Raw genomic sequence first — 15,779 nt, 5'->3', positions numbered from 1 at the left:
GGAAATTACAGTCCAACTGGTCCTCCGCTCTACTTTTCAATATGTTCAATATAATCTGTTGAAAGTTTGTGGAAAATAAAATAGGTTGACCCATAGTCAACATTATCGAAATATCTTCTTCTCTTCCTCAATGGATTTTTATTCCAACTGCTATTTTCCTTATTAGTTCCCAACTTAGTGTTCCCTATTAGCATTTACATTACACAGTTAATTGAAAGCTTGCCTGCCATTGAATGAAGGTGTATTTTTTTATCATTTGCGGTAAACACAATGAATAAACTATACACAGAGTGTCGAGAATATTTTCCACCCGAAAACATCTTAGACTGGACCGAAACATGTTGGTGGCTTTTATTTTTGGCCGTTTATTGAACATTTTTACGTTTTTCGTTTTTCTGGAAAGATTGTATGCGTTTCATTCATCTCCCCAATTGAGTTTAATAGTTTTAATAACAGAAATAATAATATTATGTGTATCTTTGCTAACACACTTATTTTTTTATGTGAAAGTTCCAAGCTTCGGTTTATTTTCTACAATCTTTAATAAATAAAACATACCACGCTCTCCACATACTAAGGGATTTACAACCGAGAGAAGAATCTTAAAGAAAAAAACACCAATGCTTCCATATAGACCAGTTTTTAGAAAGTAGTTTTCAAATGCTTCTAATAAATCTTCATGAAAAACAAAAATAAAAATTCATGATATGAATAATAAATCTTAAATATTCTGTACAGTGAGATTTAGGTTTGCGCATACTTCTACTCATTGCTATCAAGGTCAGATGCACACATTTGAAAAATATTCAAGCAATAAAATCTTGCATATAGCAATACAATATTGTATATTTTACTTATATCGTAAAATAATCAATGCTGCCATGTTTATCTACAAATGCTGAAACTATATCTTGTCATCTACAAACTCTGAATCAAGGCCCCAATAAAGGCATCCTGCTCCGAATCGTTTTTTGCCTTCAACCTCAACTATATATGCCGCATATGAAACGTGCCGCATTGCCGCATAATCGTGATGCTTCACGCTCGGCCCACAACCTACGCTCACAGCCTCAGTTTACAGCAGCCTAAGCACACAGTCTGAGCACACAGCATGCTCCATGAGCACACAGCCCAAGTTTTGAGCTTGAGCTCGAGCCTGAGCTGAACCGCACCGCGTTCATTTTTCGCACCCATGTTCAATGTTGACGGTGAACACGAGCTTGAAAGAGAGCGCGCGCTAAGGATGAACATGCACTGGCAAAAACTGCACACAAGCTCAGCGCCGCTCATGTTTTCGTGAAGACTGCTCAGAACTAACTCTCTCATATATGTTTTTGTACAATGCCAACCACGTAGGATGAGTATTTAGTATTATCTGGCTCCTACACACTTGCTTCATCACCACGGCGCTCGATGAAGTAGGGTTGTGTAAGATTGTGCAAGTTGGTCGTCAGATCTCAACCCGACCACATAAGCGAAGAGAGATCGCCTTTCGAGTTCAGTACATCCAAAGTTAATTGCCTGTGTTCCGGGTATTGAGCCACCCGGGTGGAAATTAATTACTATGTCTGAAACTCGATTATACATATGCCCAACATGTGATAGATTAATTTCGGAAAAGGTATTGAAGAAAACCGCTACCTTCCATCCCTCCCAGTTGTTCTTCAATAACTGCATCCGTTACGGAGATTGATCCGCCAACCTTGACTCTATGGAGTTCGTAGACTACCTGGAGCCCACGACAACAACAAGAACTACTTGGAATACAAACATATACCAAGAAAGGGTCACGCCACTTGTTTATTCTTCTATAACTGCCTCCATTACGGAGATTGATCCGAAGATCTTGACTGTATGGAGTTCGTAGATTACCTGGAACTCACGACAACAACAAGAACTACATGGAATACAAACATATACCAAGAAGGGTCACACAACTTGTTTATAATTCAATAACTGCCTGAATTACGGAGGTTGATCCATAGACTTTGAATCTATGGAGTTCGTAGACTACCTGGAGCCCACGACAACAAGAACTACTTGGAATACAAACATATACCAAGAAGGGGTCACAAAATTTGTTCATTCTTCAATAACTGCCTCCATTACGAATATTGATCCACAGACCTTGACTCTATGGAGTTCGTAGACTACCTGGAATCAATGGCAACAAGAACTACTTAGAATACAAACAAATACCATGAAGGCGTCACACAACTTGTTTTTTTCAATAACTGCCTCCGTTATCGTACATTGACTCTATGGAGTTCGTAGATTACCTGGAGTCCTCAACAACAACAAGAACTACTTGAAATACACACATATACAAAGAAGGGGTCACGTAACTTGTTTATTTTTCGATAACTGCCTCCATAACGGAGATAGATCTGAAGATCTTGACTGTATGGAGTTCGTAGACTACCTGGAACTCACGACAACAACAAGAACTACATGAAATACAAACATATACCAAGAAGGAGTCACATAACTTGTTTATTCTTCAATAACTGCCTCCATTACGGAGGTTGATCCACCGACCTTGAATCTATGGAGTTCGTAGACTACCCTGAGCCAACGACAACAAGAACTACTTGGAATACGAACATATATCAAGAAGGGGTCACAAAACTTGTTTATTCTTCGAACGCTGCCTACGTTACCGAGGTCGATCCCCAGACCTTGACTCTATGGAGTTCGTAGACTACCTGGAGTCCTCGACAACAACAAGAACTACTTGGAATACACACATATACCAAGAAGGAGTCACGCAACTTGTTTATTCTTCGATAACTGCCTCCATTACGGAGATTGATCCGAAGATCTTGACTGTATTGAGTTTGTAGACTACCTGGAACTCACGACAACAACAAGAACTACATGAAATACAAACATATACCAAGAAGGGGTCACGCAACTTGTTTATTCTTCGATAAACGCCTCCATTACGGAAATTGTTCCGAAGACCTTGACTGTATGGAGTTCGAAGACTACCTGGAACTCACGACAACAACAAGAACTACATGAAAAACAAACATATGCCAAGAAGGGGTCACAAAACATGTTTATTCTTCAATAACTGCCTCCATTACGGAGGTTGATCCACCGACCTTGAATCTATGACGTTCGTAGACTACCCAGAGCCCACGACAACAACCAGAACTACTTGGAATACAAACATATGCCAAAAAGGGGTCACACAACTTGTTTATTCTTCGATAACTGCCTCCATTACGGAGATTGATTCGAAGAACTTGACTGTATGGAGTTCGTAGACTACCTGGAACTCACGACAACAACAGGAACTACTTGGAATTCAAACATATACCAAGAAGGGGTCATGCAACTTGTTTATTCTCCGATAACTGCCTCCATCACGGAGATTGATTCGAAGAGCTTGACTGTATGGAGTTCGTAGACTACCTGGAACTCACGACAACAACAAGAACTACATGAAAAACAGATATATATATATCAAGAAGGGGTCACACAACTTGTTTATTCTTCAATAACTGCCTCCATTACGGAGGTTGATCCACAGACCTTGAATGTATGGAGTTTGTAGACTACCTGGAACCAATGACAACAACAAGAATTACTTGGAATACAAACAAATACCAAGAAGGGGTCACACAACTTGTTTATTCTTCAATAACTGCCTCCGTTACTGAGGTTGATCCACAGATCTTGACTCTATGGAGTTCGTAGACTTCCTGGAGCCCACGAGAACAACAAGAACTACTTAAAATACAAACATATACCAAGAAGGGGTCACGCAACTTGTTTATTCTTCGTTAACTGCCTCCATTGCGGAGATTGATCCGAAGACCTTGACTGTATGGAGTTCGTAGACTACCTGGAATCAATGACAGCAACAAGAAATACTTGGAATGCAAACATGTTTTAAGAAAAGGTCATTGGATGACCCGGAACATATATTGCACCATAAAGAGCATGTAGCGTTTTTGAATTTACACGATAGACCTTTGGTTACGTTAGCAGACCATAAGATCTTAATCCAGGGATTTTTTGGATGACTTAGGCCTTACTCCAGGGGTTTTTTGAATCCCGAATATATACTGTGAACACCGACTATTCTAAGAAGCACAATGAGCATGTAATATATTTGAAACTGGTTGATAGTCCTTCGGTTACGTGTGTAGACTCTTAAGCCTTACTTCAAAAATTTCTAGTAAACCATGGACAAAAGCTGTAGACTTTGACAATGGGCAAAAAGAGTTTCTGTTTCCAAAACTGTCAAAATTATCTAAATCGGTTGAAAATTGTTAAAGTTATGAAAATATCAATTTATGGGAACACGGGTACCCTGTCGGCCATCCACGTGGTAAAAAAATCAGATGCCCCTCCCCACGTCCCTCCTCACTGTATCAACGTGATTTTCTCACAGATGCTACATTTTATGGAGTTCTTAGATGTCACCGAGTTTCAGCTTTCAGCTATAAAAATTCATTGAAATATCACCACTTGAATTTGAAAAAGGAACACGGGTACCCCGTCGGCCGCATAAGGGTTAAACGAGAGAGGCAAAAATTAGAAAGTATTCGATGGAGGAAACACAAAGAAGTTGATTGAATTGTTCATACTTATCACGTACATAACATAATACATAAATAATTGGATTTTTTTTCCAAGTTCGTTTATTTGGTAGGCTCAGGCGTGTATAACACTTTACGGAGCCATGGTTCTTTGTGATATATACAGTCAACTTTCGCTCGTTGGGCTAAACTCGTAGCCCATCTAGTGAAAGACTTTCGTTAGTTGGGCTGAGATTTCATCTGTCAAATCAGCGAATACAATTCAGAGCTGCCAACTGCGAAAAAGAAAAAAAAACTGCCGTTGATGTTATAATTTGACGTCCATCTTCGTTTTAAATGGGCTACAGCCCAACTAACGGGCGCCCAACTAAATCGTAGCCCATCTAAAGATATAGCCCAACGAGTGAAATTTGACTGTAGGGTAACGATGGTATTTTGGACATCTGAATATATTTTGGACTTTTGGCTATATTTTCTCTCATTTAATACGAAAATATGGTCAGAAATGTGATTATGAAAGAGGTTAAAGAGACACATGATTCCTATTTACTAAAAGGAAGCTACGTAGAAAAACACGCAAAATATAGCCAAAAGTCCAAAATATATTCAGATGACCAAAATACATCATTTACCCTACAATCAATATCATTTTATTATACAGTTAATAAGAGAGGGGAAGGAGCCAGCGTACTCGTGGTGACTCGAGGTTTATAATTGGATTTCCGCAACTAGTATTTCATTACCATATATACGTTCAATCAGGTGGAATTATACCATTTCGATAACCTATTGTATAGAGTACTCTATGGTACAGAACACCAATCCGGTTGGTTTTCCAAGAAGTCAAATCATTACTTGAATAATTTTTGGGACTGTGAGGTAAAAGTATGCAGGAACAGGTGGGGCAAGAGTACGCATATGAATCTTCAAGTTATGATGTCAAACCCGTATCTCCGGCCGAAATAAGACTTCTTCCAAAGCGTAAAGATTCACAACTAAGAAAAAAGGGACAGAATTCGAAATTATCACAAGTTTTTAGGATAAGTTGAAGTAGTTCGGTGTTAGAAAGGACTTAGCGAACAAAGCACTGAGGCGAAATAATGAAATTGTATTAATTGTACACCTAAACATAGTACGAAAACACAATTTCATATAAATGATAATTTAATTTAATCAAAAGAAACATTCATAAATTACGCAACGTTTAGCTGGGAGAGGTTTGCGAGATGTGTGACGATCCATATAATTTTTAGAGAATTCATACAAATAGTGTAAGATAGGGGGCGGGGTGATGAAATAGCCAAATTTTACGTTACGTGATGGGTGGACTTTCTTTAAGGAAAATGCCTTTGTATACGCCACGCGAAACCTGATATATATTTTTACCTCTGTAGTTTTTTGTATATATAAAAAACAATGGTTTTTCGTATGAAAGTGCACATTTTTAGAACCCCCTCCCCCTTTAAGAGTTACGTAATCTTTAAACATTCCCTAATATATGCTCATTAAACATCAATTAAATGTTATTAACTCTTATTTGTGTTAATATATACTTAAAGCACATGATTGGATAAATGCGTACTCTTTTACCTGATGCGCACTATTACCCACCGGTGGCGAAAGAGTGCGTTTTTCACTTTTCTTGCAATAAAGGTTCTACTAAAACGAATTTCAATAATTTCAATATTTATTCCACTGGGTAACATAAAGGAAGAGTACATCGACACTGATTTGATATGCAGAAGCTTGCTTTATAAGGGCCACATGATCGATTGAAAAAGTGCGTACTTTTGCCCCACTCTACTCTACAGAGCGGTACAGTGTTTGCTCTCTCCGACCATCTTTATCTAATATTATGTCGATTTGACAGAAGAATTATATAAATTCGAACTTATCACAAGCTGACTTATCCTTAGAAAGCAGACCTTCTTGGTTAACGGACACAATTGGCTGTAATCGTTTATACTGGCAAAGAATTCGTAGAATAACTTTGCTACCAGTTTGTTCAATTTAGCACGGCCATTCGCATCTCCACTACAGGACACGTGGAAGGAAGACATTGATTCGGAAACCATTATATGATCTGTTTGCTCTTCGGTTGTAGCAAAGAGTCATCAGCCCAACGGTTCTCGGAGAGCACGACACTTAAGTTTTGACTAGTTTGAGAGCTTGTACCGCACGAGAACCATGCGGCGACCATTGGAACAACTGACGACGAACGTTATCGCTTTCACCAACGGAAACCAGATTGTAGTAGCTTTTGGCATCGTAAACCTGTTTTTAGCACATTTCATTAAATCAACGTTGAACTCGTATAAGCGATCAGCCACTCTATAGCAGTTGGCGAATCTATCCGGAGAGAGCGGAGTCCGTAATATGTAGTAGGTGAAGAAGAGCTAGCACACGATTAGATACATGATGATCTCGTTGGTTAGTGGAAGTTAGTGGAAGAGAAGAATGCAGCATGGGCGAGATTGCTGCAACACCGCACGAGGGCGAACGAGGCACGATATAAACAGGCGCGGAACAGACAAAACTCGATTTTCCGGAGGAAAAAGCGCCAGCAGGAAGATCGAGACCGTGAAGAGACGGAGCAACTGTACCGCGCTAATAACACACGAAAGTTCTATGAGAAGTTAAACCGTTCACGTAAGGGCCACGTGCCACAGCCTGATATGTGTAAGGACATTAACGGGAACCTTCTTACGAACGAGCGTGAGGTGATCCGAAGGTGGCGGCAGCACTACGAAGAACACCTGAATGGCGATGTGGCAGACGAAGATGGCGGTATGGTGATGGACCTGGGAGAACGCGCGCAGGACATAATTCTACCGGCTCCGGATCTCCAGGAAATCCAGGAGGAGATTGGCCGGCTGAAGAACAACAAAGCCCCTGGGGTTGACCAACTACCAGGAGAGCTATTTAAACACGGTGGTGTGGCACTGGCTAGAGCGCTGCACTGGGTCATTACCAAGATTTGGGAGGAGGAAGTTTTGCCGCAGGAGTGGATGGAAGGTGTCGTGTGTCCCATCTACAAAAAGGGCGATAAGCTGGATTGTAGCAACTACCGCGCAATCACATTGCTGAACGCCGCCTACAAGGTACTCTCCCAAATTTTATGCCGTCGACTAGCACCAACTGCAAGGGAGTTCGTGGGGCAGTACCAGGCGGGTTTTATGGGCGAACGCTCCACCACGGACCAGGTGTTCGCCATTCGCCAAGTACTGCAGAAATGTCGCGAATACAACGTGCCCACACATCATCTATTCATCGACTTCAAAGCCGCATATGATACAATCGATCGGGACCAGCTATGGCAGCTAATGCACGAACACGGTTTTCCGGATAAACTGATACGGTTGATCAAAGCGACGATGGATCGGGTGATGTGCGTAGTTCGAGTTTCAGGGGCATTCTCGAGTCCCTTCGAAACCCGCAGAGGGTTACGGCAAGGTGATGGTCTTTCGTGTTTGCTATTCAACATCGCTTTGGAAGGGTAATACGAAGAGCAGGGATTGACACGAGTGGTACGATTTTCAATAAGTCCGTCCAGCTATTTGGTTTCGCCGACGACATAGATATTATGGCACGTAACTTTGAGAAGATGGAGGAAGCCTACATCAGACTGAAGAGGGAAGCTAAGCGGATCGGACTAGTCATCAACACGTCGAAGACGAAGTACATGATAGGAAGAGGTTCAAGAGAAGACAATGTGAGCCACCCACCGCGAGTTTGCATCGGTGGTGACGAAATCGAGGTGGTAGAAGAATTTGTGTACTTGGGCTCACTGGTGACTGCCGAAAATGACACCAGCAGAGAAATTCGGAGACGCATAGTGGCTGGAAATCGTACGTACTTTGGACTCCGCAAGACGCTCCGATCGAATAGAGTTCGCCGCCGTACCAAACTGACAATCTACAAAACGCTAATTAGACCGGTAGTCCTCTACGGACACGAGACCTGGACGATGCTCGTGGAGGACCAACGCGCACTTGGAGTTTTCGAAAGGAAAGTGCTGCGTACCATCTATGGTGGGGTGCAGATGGCGGACGGTACGTGGAGGAGGCGAATGAACCACGAATTGCATCAGCTGTTGGGAGAACCATCCATCGTTCACACCGCGAAAATCGGACGACTGCGATGGGCCGGGCACGTAGCCAGAATGTCGGACAGTAACCCGGTGAAAATGGTTCTCGACAACGATCCGACGGGCACAAGAAGGCGAGGTGCGCAGCGGGCAAGGTGGATCGATCAGGTGGAAGATGACTTGCGGACCCTCCGTAGACTGCGTGGTTGGCGACGTGTAGCCATGGACCGAGCCGAATGGAGAAGACTCTTATATACCGCACAGGCCACTTCGGCCTTAGTCTGATTATAAAAAATAAAAAATGATCTCGTTGGTGCAGTTCGCCACGACGAGGTTTGCCAGTTTGAAGATCGTAAGTGGCGAGAGCTAGTACGAAGGATATCCATTTGCCATTTTTAAAAGCTGTTTCCAGCCAGAGCTTTGATAAATTGAGAAGGCTTATTCCCTGAATTACTTCGCCAGATGTGGTACAGTATTTCTTTGAGGTCGTACTCCAATTCCAAGGCGAAAAATATACAGTTGTCGGAGGGAGTGTCGAATATGTAGTTCACTTGCGTCATTTCGGACTAGAGGTCAACGTCGAAATATGCTTTTGGATCAAACTATGGATGAGAAAAAACGTCAACCGAGGATAACTAAATTCAAGCAAAAAAAGTGACTCACCTTTCCTGGTAGCTCGGTAGCAGTAACTTCGCTTCACGGCAGGACGAATGTCCTGGTGAAAATTTGGTCCCGCAATACACAGCTCGGTGCACTTTGCTCAAATCGGCACAAGCGTTGTCGTAGCGCAAGTACAGCGGATGCTACGTGCATGGTACACAGGTCGCTCTGATCCGGCTCGCGCGCCAGAAATTACGATCCAAATGACTCTTCCAACGCCAGTATTTTATTGAAATTAATAATAATTGGATAATTCCAATAATTATTAGGTATTTACTGACGGAGAAAACCTGAGATGAGAAAACCGGGAAAACGTAAATAAACGTAAACGGGTGAGGTTAGGAATCTGTCAAAAACTCACAGCAAAAAAGTCTACACTTATCAAAACACGTTTAAATAAATTTACCAAAATTTGAGTAAAATACACTAGCGCCTCTGGCGGTGCTGGTCTCGTGAGCTCATCTGGGTTGCATGATTTTTTAATCGGTTCTTCGGGACAATCACGTCCCGGTTATTGGTTCCTGCTTTTGGTTAGTTTCTATTTAAATTTAAGTATATTTTACTTAATATTAAGTGAATTTTAGTTAATTTGAATTTAGTTTCCCACACTGAACCCCCGATTTGAGTGAAAAGTACCTAATATTAGGTACTTTTTTCTAACCGTTTACAAATTAAAAATCTGGCAAAAAAAATCTTATTCGTAGGTTTTTCCTAATATCCGAAGAAGGTTAAGGTGTTTTTAGAATTTATGATATTGCGCATAGGCCCCAAAATTTTATTCCCACCTTTGGGTTTCCGCGCCGAGCACTCAGCGCCAGACTCGGCGACAATGAGATAGTCGTCAAGTTTTATTTATTCATCATCAGACTAAGGCCGGAGTGGCCTGTGCTGACATAAAAGACTTCTCCATTCAGCTCGGTTCAAGGCTGCACTTCGCCAACCACGCAGTCTGCGGAGGGTCCGCAAGTCCTCATCCACCTGATCGATCCACCTTGCCCGCTGTGCACCTCGCCTTCTTGTTCCCGTCGGATCGTTGTCGAGAACCATTTTCACCGGATTACTGTCCAACATTCTGGCTACGTGCCCGACCCACCGCAGTCTTCCGATTTACGCGGTGTGAACGATGGATGGTTCTCCCAACAGCTGATGCAACTCGTGGTTCATTCGCCTCCTCCACGTACCGTCCGCCATCTGCAACCCACCATAGATGGTACGCAACACTTTCCTTTCGAAAACTCCCAGTGCGCGTTGGTCCTCCACGAGCATCGTCCAGGTCTCGTGTCCGTAGAGAACTACCGGTCTTATAAGCGTTTTGTAGATAGTCAGTTTGGTACGGCGGCGAACTCTATTCGATCGGAGCGTCTTGCGGAGTCCAGAGTACGTACGATTTCCAGCCACTATGCGTCTCCGAATTTCTCTGCTGGTATCGTTATCGGCGGTCACCAGTGAGCCCAAGTACACGAATTCTTCAACCACCTCGATTTCGTCTCCACCGATAGAAACTCGTGGTGGGTGGCTCACATTGACCTCTCTTGAGCCTCTTCCTATCATGTACTTCGTCTTCGACGTGTTGATGACTAGTCCAATCCGTTTAGCTTCGCTTTTCAGTCTGATGTAGGCTTCCTTCATCCTCTCAAAGTTACGTGCCATGATATCAATGTCGTCGGCGAAACCAAATAACTGGACGGACTTCGTGAAAATCGTACCACTCGTGTCAATCCCTGCCCTTCATATTACTCCCTCCAAAGCGATGTTGAATAGCAGACACGAAAGACCATCACCTTGCCGTAACCCTCTACGGGTTTCGAAGGGACTCGAGAATGCCCCTGAAACTCGAACTACGCACATCACCCGATCCATCGTCGCCTTGATCAACCGTATCAGTTTATCAGGAAATCCGTTTTCGTGCATTAGCTGCCATAGCTGGTCCCGATCGATTGTATCATATGCGGCTTTGAAGTCGATAAATAGATGATGTGTGGGCGCGTTGTATTCGCGGCATTTCTGCAATACCTGACGTATGGCGAACACCTGGTCTGTGGTAGAGCGTTCACCCATAAATCCCGCCTGGTACTGCCCCACGAACTCTCTTGCAATTAGTGTTAGTCGACGGCATAAAATTTGGGAGAGTACCTTGTAGGCGGCGTTCAGCAATGTGATTGCGCGGTAGTTGCTACAATCCAGCTTATCGCCCTTTTTGTAGATGAGACACACGACACCTTCCATCCACTCCTGCGGCAGAACCTCATCCTCCCAAACCTTGGTAATCACCCAGTGCAGCGCTCTAGCCAGTGCTTCACCACCGTGTTTAAACAGCTCTCCTGGTAGTTGGTCAACTCCAGGGGCTTTGTTGTTTTTCAGCCGGCCGATCTCTGTCGTAGCCAAGCAAATTCGTCTTCCGATTCGCTTCTTACCAACGAAAACAAGCGTGGAACACCGAAGGATAATTCGCATGTTCTCGCCTCAAAAACAGAACACTGAATGATCGTTTATTTTCACCGTTCCTGTCAGCCTACTGAGAATGAATTTCAAATTTCTTCTCATTAGCTTCTTAGTATGCTGGCATTTCAAATGCCAACTACGATTAAATTTCAAATTCGTTATCATTTATTCTATTAATGTCATTTTTGAATATTTTTGTATATTTCATTATTTTTATCATGAAATAAGAAATACGTTCCACTTTATCCATCAATGTAACCAACAAATGCAAATGCATTTTTCGGACTCACTTTATTCCCCACAATCTCCTCCTGGATTTCCTGGAGATTCGGAGCCGGAAGTCGCATGTCCTGCGCGCGTGCTCCTAGGTTCATTACCATACCGCCACCGTTGTCTGCCATATCGCCATTCAGGTGCTCTTCGGAGTGCTGCCGCCACCTTTGGATCACCTCACGCTCGTTCGTAAGAAGGTTCCCGTTTATGTCCTTACACATATCGGGCTGTGGCACGTGGCCCTTACGTGAACGGTTCAACTTCTCATAGAACTTTCGTGCGTTATTAGCGCGGTACAGTTCCTCCGTCTCTTCACGGTCTCGATCTTCCTGCTGGCGCTTTTTCCTCCGGAAAATCGAGTTTTGTCTGTTCCACGCCCGTTTGTATCGTGTCTCGTTCGCCCTCGTGCGGTGTTGCAGCAATCTCGCCCATGCTGCATTCTTCTCCTCAACTAACTGCTCACATTCGCCGTCATACCAGTCGTTTCTCTGATCCGGAGCCACCGTGCCTAGTGCAGCGATTGCGGTGCTTCCAATGGCGGATCGAATATCTCTCCAGCCATCTTCAAGAGATGCTACGCCTAGCTGCTCTTCCGTTGGGAGTGCCACTTCCAGCTGCTGCGCGTAGTCTTGGGCTAGTCTAATGTTAAGCCGCGGCGGACGACTCCGACGCGTGTTGATCACCGTCGAGAGTTTTGAGCGCAGACATACTGCGACGAGGTAGTGGTCGGATTCAATATTCGCACTGCGGTAAGTGCGTACGTTCATGATGTCGGAGAAGAATTTACCTTCGATTAGAACGTGGTCGATTTGGTTTTCCGTTACTTGATTAGGTGATTTCCATGTGGCCTTGTGGATATTCTTACGGGGGAAGAAAGTGCTTCGGACTACCGTTCCGCAAAAGGCTGCAAAGTTTATGCATCGTTGGCCGTTGTCGTTCGATACGGTATGCAGACTATCCGGTCCGATGATCGGTCTATACATTTCCTCCCTTCCTACCTGAGCGTTCATGTCACCGATGACGATTTTGACGTCCCGCAGTGGGCATCCATCGTATGTCTGCTGAAGCTGCGCATAGAACGCTTCTTTCTCGTCGTCGGATCTCCCTTCGTGTGGGCAATGCACGTTGATGATGCTATAGTTGAAGAAACGGCCTTTTATCCTCAGCTTGCACATCCTTGCGTTGATTGGCTGCCACCCAATCACGCGTTGGCGCATCTTTCCCAGCACTATGAAGCCGGTTCTCAGCTCGTTGGTGGTGCCACAGCTTTGGTAGAAGGTACACTCAGGAAAATCGACACATACTTTATGGCAAAAATCCATGTATTTTGAAATATGCATATCATGTGTCCGGCACATACCAAATTGCATACAAATTCACACATGGATACGATGACCCACATATGAATGAACGCTCATGTAATGCATGCGGGCGCATGAAATATATGTGTCGAAAATGTGGAATGCATTTGGCAACCCCCATTGCAAAAATCCATATGTAAACTCATGAATTTAATGCGGAGTTTTTTGTGAGTGTAGCCGCTCGATGCCCGCTTTTCCACACTTTCTGTCCTGTCCAGCAGATTTCCTGCAGCGCTACGACATCGAAGTTGCGGGGATGTAATTCATCGTAGATTATCCTGTCGCAACCTGCGAAGCCTAGCGACTTGCAGTTCCATGTTCCAAGCTTCCAATCGTGATCCTTTATTCGTCGCCTAGGTCGTTCCCGATTGTATCGAGTCGTATTATCTTCTATGTCGTTCGTAATAGTTGTTTTTAAAGGTCGGAGGGCCTTCGTGTCAGGGCTGTTTAGCGTCCCACCTAACACCAGGACTTGGGCTAGTCGTATAGTTGTCAAGTTGGATCCTGAATGAATCCTGATTTTTTGACAACTGATGTCGATTGGTTGTGTGAGTGCACCGGTGTCAAAAAATAGAGCTTTGGGGTAGTTCCTCCAGGTGCTCCGGGAGAACTCCCTCAGGAATTCCGGGATAATTCGTGCAGCAATTTCCAAACAAATTCATTCAGAAATTTTGATAGGGAGGCTACAGAAATCCAAGAAAAATAAATACGAGGGTATTAATCTAGAAAAGATTTTAAACTGGACCCGCCAGTTGCACTGCTAAAAATGCTATCGTCATGGTGAACCTCTCTCATAATCTTCTTTATTTCTTATAACCGCAGGCAAGAAACTCCAGCAGATTATCGTTGAGATAACCCCCATCCTCCGTTCACTGGGCGGGTAGTGAAACCCGGGGGCAATACTAAAAATTCGCATTTGGGACACACTACGTCAGCATATTATGGTGCAACTCCGGGAGGAAAATACCATGCAATCATCAAAACCGATGCGAACACTCGATCGTGACCCAAGCGACAGTGCAATGGAGAAAACCACATCAGTTTCAAAACATCGGGATGGGAAGACATCCTCCAGCGCAACCCCATCGATGAAGACGGCAACTCCGCATCTCATACCATTCTGGCCAATAGGGGCACCACCTCTCTTCTGACATCAGGCGATATCAGCTGGAAACACCCGCCGTTGGGAAAAAGAAACCAACGAACGGAACCTATAACCGACTGCATTGTGGCAAATCAAGGAACATTCCATGGAACGATGCACATGTCCAGTTTTTCCCAAGCCGGTTAACTCTTTTTATGCACCATGGTTGAATATTCCTAATAAATATTATTTGTTGTCCTAATTTTAAAAACTAAAGAATAAATAAAGAAAAATTTACGTTTTCTTGGTAAAAACGCTGCGTTTCATTGATTTGTATGTGAATAACAAAAAGAAAAAGAAGAAAAGAAGCAATATGGTACCCACGTCTAGGAGAAATCTAGGAGACCCATGGTAATCGAGTCTAGAAGATATCGAGGTAATATCTAGGAGACCACACCTGTCAAATCCCTACCGGTTCAATCGGTCTACTCGTCTAAAATTTGAGGTAGACACCGGTTTAACCGGTTGTTGCATTTGAGGCGGATTTGAGGTCTGACAGGTTCTAGACATCGAAGAAAAATATCTAGGAGACTCATCTTTTTGTCTCAGAGATATCACGGTAGAAGTCTAGAAGATCTTTCCGAGCGGGTTGTTTTCAGATTGAGCACTCACACACAAATATTATACACGGAAAATCAAATTTTTTTGAGTGTCCCGCTCGGAGCGGTGCTTACCCATACGCTTAAACCTGGTTTAAGCCCTAAGCGGAGGTGAAGAAATCGACCCATAGATGGTTTAATACATTCCACTAAAAAGAGCTTAACATATTTTGTCTCATTTGTCTTCAGTTCAATCAAAGTTAATTGCCTATTTCCGGGGATTAAACCACCCGACTTGGACGTTAATTTGTCACTTGTCTTGTTTGTCTTATTTCGCTTCATTGTCTTGTTTGTCTCATTTGTCTTTTTTGTCTTATTAGGCTTACTTGTCTCATTTGTTTATTTTGATTTATTTGTCTTATTTTGCTAAAAGTGTCTTGTTGTCTATTTGGCTTTCTTGTTTCATTTGTCCTACTTTGTTTAGGGCCGATTTCTTCAGTTCGCTTAACTCTTAAGGTGAAGCGTTGTGACACTCAAATTTCTATGTGATTGTTTCATAAAAATCATCAACCATGGATTTGTAGTGGTGGAAACTTCCAATACCAATTCAGTAAGCATCCACGTGGGATTCATTTTTTGTTAACATCCGACAACAGTAAACACTGAACGTATTCGGAATAATTCAGCCCAATTTACACGCAGTATTAATGAATACAATCT

Source organism: Armigeres subalbatus, chromosome 2 (genome assembly GCF_024139115.2).
Source record: "Armigeres subalbatus isolate Guangzhou_Male chromosome 2, GZ_Asu_2, whole genome shotgun sequence".
Lineage (NCBI taxonomy): Eukaryota > Metazoa > Arthropoda > Insecta > Diptera > Culicidae > Armigeres > Armigeres subalbatus.
This window is presented reverse-complemented; position numbering follows the sequence as displayed.